This window comes from Triticum dicoccoides, chromosome 7A, assembly GCF_002162155.2.
Source record: "Triticum dicoccoides isolate Atlit2015 ecotype Zavitan chromosome 7A, WEW_v2.0, whole genome shotgun sequence".
NCBI lineage: Eukaryota > Viridiplantae > Streptophyta > Magnoliopsida > Poales > Poaceae > Triticum > Triticum dicoccoides.
The window spans coordinates 579630023-579635687 of NC_041392.1; positions in this window are offsets into that span (position 1 = coordinate 579630023).

Here is a 5665-nt window from a genome sequence, read left to right on the forward strand (position 1 = left end):
GCGCCGCCCCTGCCCCGCCGCGCGCCGCTCCTGCCTCGACGCCGTCGCCGCGCCACTCCCCGCGCCCCTGCTCGCCCCGACGCCGCCCGCCGGGCGCTCCTCCCTCTGTGAGCACCGCGCCTCTGCCGGCCCCGCCCCCGCCGTGCTATTTTTTAGTTATACATGCTATTTTTTATATGTTTTTAGATTTTCATATATGTATGTATGTATTTTTTAGATATATGTATTTTTTATGTATGTTCATATATGTATGTATGTATGTATTTTTTACATGTTTTTTGTATGTATGTATGTATTTTTTCAATTGTAATGATGTTTTAAAGTATACATATATGCAAAAGTTAGATTTTTAGAAACTTTTTATCTATATATGTTCTCTGATTTAGTACATTAATTTTAGGTTAGTTTCATTTTTAGAAAAGTTTTATATATTTAGGAAGAAGGAAGAGAAGGAAGAAGAAAGAAGAAGAAAAAGTTTTATATATGCAAAAGTTATATTTTTAGAAAAGTTTTATATATCTAGCTAGGAAAGGAAGAAGAAGAAAAAGAATGAGAGGAAAAAGGAAAATAAGAAGAGGAAGAAAGGAGAAGAAGAGGAGAGGAAGAAGAGGAGAAATAAATAAGAAGAGAAAAAAAGAAGATATTTCTATTTTCTCTTCTTCTCCTCTATTCCTTTCTTCTTCTCCTCTTTTTTTCTTCGATATTCTTCTCTATTCCTTTCTTCTTCTCTTATTTTTATTTCTTCTTCGTCTTCATATTTTTTGTCGGGTATGTCGTTGTCGATATACCCCATCCCGATAACTTCGTTTAGTTTTAGGATTATTTTAGTTTATGTTTAGTTTAGGAAGAAGGAAAAGATAAAGGAGAAGAAGAGGAGAGGAAGAAGAGGAGAAATAAATAAGAAGAGGAAAAAACAAAAAAAAGGAGAAGAGAAAAGGAATAGAGGAGAAGAAGAAAAAATAGAAAAATTTTCTAGTTTTTTCTTCTTCTCCTCTATTCCTTTCTTCTTCTCTTCTTTTTCTTCTTCTTTTTTTCTTCGATCCTCTCCTCTTTTTATTTCTTACCCCCCGGCCCTCTCGCTCGACCAAAACTCTCGAGGACACCCAAACCCTAAAAAAAACAATATCGGTCTCCTACCCCCTCCCGCCGCGCCCCTACCCGACAAACTCTCTCGAGGCCACCCAAATTTACCAAGTTAAAAGAGTGTTGTCATCGAGGCCACCCCAAACCCTTGAAGCGTTGCCGAGGCCACCCCAAACCCTTGAAGCATTGCCGAGGCCACCCCAAACCCTTGAGAAGCGTCGAGGCCACTAATATGATTCCTTATTGTGATTAGCTAGCTAGTTCTACGTTTGCCACTAATATATCCATCTGTCATGTTTGAATAATAATTGCCATGTTGTAAATATTTGCAGAAACTATGGATCACCCTGAGATGAAGCAACAGAAACGGTGTTGGGGGACATAATCGCAGCCGGAAGTGATGCAGTCATGTCGTTTCTCAACAAAACCGATGGTGTGGAAGGACAGGGTGAAGAAGCGGGCTATGGTGATCGAACAATGGAGGAAGGACATGGTTATGATGGTTTCGGTGACCTAATGCCGGTGGAAGAAGGACACCTTGATGACGGCTCCAGTGACCGAATGCCGGTGGAAGAAGGACACCGTGATGACGGCTCCGGTGACCGAACAGAGTCCGGCCAGGTATATATATTAATTAAGCATGTGCTGACTATAGCTAATTGATGCATTAATTGTTTTTGGTATGTACACATATAAATTAATAACTCTCATCGTTCTTCTTTTTTCTAGCCCTCCGGATCGAGCACAACTTCGGTAAATAGACGAGGCCCAAAGAAAAAGTTGCGCTCGGATGAAAGGTTTGAGATCACAGCAATTGCGCGCGATGGCCGCCGGATTGAACCCATCCGGACAAAGGAAGCATTAATTTGCTGCTCAGTGCGGGGTATCCCGATCAGCATCCAGCAATGGTATAAGCCGGCTAAAGATGACCCTGAGGTGTCTTATGTCAACGATATGCAGAAAGATGATCTTTGGACTGCGCTGAAGCCAAATTTCACCCTACCGCCAGAGGAGGATCCGGCGAAGCCAGTTATAGAGAAATTGATCAAGTCTCATGCTCTTAAGAAGATGGCGGAACTATTCAGGAGGTGGAAGAATGAGCTGAAAACAACGTTTGTCGATAAAGAGACACCAGAATTCACCGGCCGGTATGAGAAGACTAGAGATCAGTGGGATGACTTTATGGCCCACAAGACATCGGGCAAGAGTAAGAAGATGTCAGCGACAAAGAAGAAAAATGCTGCGAAGAAGAAGGTTCACCATCGGACGGGGTCAGGTGGCTACCTCAAAGCCCGACCATTGTGGGCCAAGGCTGAGAATGACCTGCAAGATAAAGGGGTCGAACCAGAGACATTGAACTGGCCAGACCGTTACCGGACTTGGTTCTTCGGGGTTGGCGGAACCTTGGACCCTATATCAGGGAAGTGCCGTTGGACGAATGAGCAACTGTGAATACCCATCACGAAGCTTCGGCAGTATATCGATGCAGCGCAATAAGGGACGTTCGTTCCAGACAGAGAGAACGATAAGCTCACAATGGCCTTAGGGAATCCTGAGCACCCTAGACGGACAGGAGGCACGCCAGGCTCCGTTTCGTGGAAGGTTGGGTTTCCGGACGCAGGCGGTTAGAAATGCCAGGAGAGGAGGAAGAAAGTGGAGCAGACCCAAATTCAGGCGCTGCACGCAAGGGTACAAGCGATAGAGCAATGAGAAGCAGATCGCAGCAAGAAACCTGCCGAAGCTTCCCCCGAAGCTACCCCGCCATCTCAGCGGAGAAGCAGCGTGGCTTTCACCGAGCTGCTTCAGCTGGAGCCTGTGTTCACGGCTCCTGCTAGCTACCCCGTGGACTTAATCACGGAGTCTCAAAATTGCCACCTTATGACGCAATGGATGAAATTTAAAGTCAAGGCGCCTGTTGGCTCTGTTGCACCTCCTGAACCTGGTGCAACTTTTCATTGCCGGCCGATTCCAGAAGGATATGCTAGGGTGATGGTGGATGAAATAACGGACGGATTTGAGGACCTCGAGCTTGACCCCTACGGGTGAAGGGGAGACTCGGCTGGGTTCTTGTCTGTTGACTCCATGCCTATGGAGGAAGGAGCTCATCAACCTTCCGAACTGGACGCCTCCGCCTCCTCCTCCTCCTCCTCCGGCGAGTCAGGGCACTCCGCCTCCTCCTCCGGCGAGTGATCAGGGCACTCAACCTCCTTCTCCGGCGCGTGGCGGCACTCCGCCTCCTTCTCCGCCTGCGCCGACGCGCCTGAGCAGCCCTCCTCCTTCTCCGCCACGTCAGCAAGGGCGGAAGAGACCCGCCGCCGCTCCGTCTGCTCTGGCGCGTCGTAGTCCTTCTCCTCCGTCTCATAAGCAAGGAAAGAAGACAGCCGCAGCCGCTCCGTCTGCTCCTGCGTCTAGCAGTACATCTAGAGGCGGGAGGCAATACAGATTCAGTCCTTCTTTGAAGACTCTAGAGAAGTTACCATACGAGAGGACCCTGGAGGAAAACGCGAAGATCGTGCGAGCCGAAGTGACGAGCTTCTTTGAAGGGGTGAAAGCAAAGAGACATCCACCTCCGGAGGAGAAGATAGATCCGGTGAAAGTGAAGTGCACTGTGGCTGCCCTAAAGAAACCACCAAAGCCTCCGCCGAAAGGCAACTATGAGCACATTATTGAAAGGTCATTTATCGAAGTGGAGCGGTCGGGAAGTACTGTAAGTGATCAAAGGTTACCAGAATGACGAGCTGGGAAAAAAAGTTCCTAGCTCGGTGAACAAGTGAACCAATCGCGCCCCCCGCTCAAGGTGTCTAGCGATATCGTCGCTAATGATCCGAGGATGGTGCCCGGTTATACCAATCTTGGAGATTACCTGCCCGACGATGTACATTATGATTTCTTGGAGGTGGACGAACACAGATACGAGTACGGGAAGCCTCTTATCAAAGATGAAAGATCTCTAACAACGATGATGCGAAGATTCCATGATTGGTACATGAAAACATGCAGAGAGTCTCGGGGGAGGAATATTTTGATGCTGAGAGTTAAAGAGGAGCATGACCTCGTTGGAACTGATCTGTTGAATGTTCCATTTGAGGAGTTCTTCCAGTTTTTCAATCAGAAGGCCCTCGATAAATTAACGGTCACTTGCTACTGTCTGTAAGTACTACTTCTGTCATTAAGTCTCTATATATAGGTCAGCTCTTTCATTGCATGTATTTATAATTATCCTCACTATATTATGCAGATTGAAGATCACCGAATTGAAGAAAAGAAAAATCGGTGATATTGGGTTCATTAACACAAATCTCATAGATGCATATTCGGTTGAATTTTAGGAAAAAGATACCAAGGCCAACTTGCTACAATCGTTGGTATTAAACCAAAACAAAGCTATAATACTCTTTCCTTACAACTTCAAGTGAGTGTTACTTTCTTGTGCATATTCGGTTTCCCTTATTAGTCGAGGTTATAGTAATGTGATTGATGAGTTATGCATGCGTGCGCAAGTTCCACTATATTCTCGTAGAGATTAAGCTTGAGCAGGGACTAGTAACCGTCTTAGACTCGAGACGAAAAGATCCCAAGGAGTATGCGGACATGACTCAAATGCTCGAGAAGTAAGTTAAATCGATCATTATCGCACCATATCGGCAACTTTGTTCACTTCTTGATATCAAGTAATTGTTTTCTTTGTCTGGCAGGGTTTGGAAAAAATTCACCACAAAAGCTCCGGGACTGCTGAAGAAGCTGCAATTTGAACACCCGAAAGAGTACTACTAGCATGTTCCGCGCATCTCCTAGTGATTCAAGTGCTAGTTTCATCAATACCATTTAGCATGCTTGCTTATCAGTTTGATTGACCTCTATTTCTTGTAAAGTGGTTGTGGCAGGAAGCCGGGAATAATTACTGTGGATACTACGTTTGCGAGTCCATCCGCCACACGATCTGTGAGTGGGGCTACACTAAAAAACAATATGAAGTGCGTAAGCAATAATATTGAGAATTTTTTTGACCATGAAGACCGCAGGGCTTACACCCCATAGCAATTTATTAAAAGAAAGCAGAAACCATACAGTGTTTCCTCAAGGTGAGGAAAAGAAACAAGAACAAAGAAAACAAAAAACAAAAGAAGGCTATACAAAGGAGGGGTGCACTAAATCTAATAATTACAGTGTTACATAGAAGCAACTCTCCTCAAGGAGGAAGAAAATCAATCCACTTAAGTAAGGATTCTCTATACTTTCGTTTGATTCTGTGAGAAAGTAGAGTGAGGTCATGAATGAAGCCATTTTCCCACATCCTGAAAGATGGCTTGATGTTCCTGAAAGCTCTATCATTCCTAACCTTCCAAATATTCCACCATGCAGTGAAAACCACCTCCACAAAGAAAGGTTTGTTGAATTCCTTTCTAGCATGGCAAGCAATCTCCACCATGTCATCACTGTCTTTCCATATATTTTGCAGGTAATTCCACACACATGCACTGAAATTGCACTGGAAAAGGAGGTGATTTCTGTCCTCCAAAATCTCAGTAGGACAAAGAACACATTCTGGTCCCTCATTAATCCTCCAATGCCTCCTCTGGAT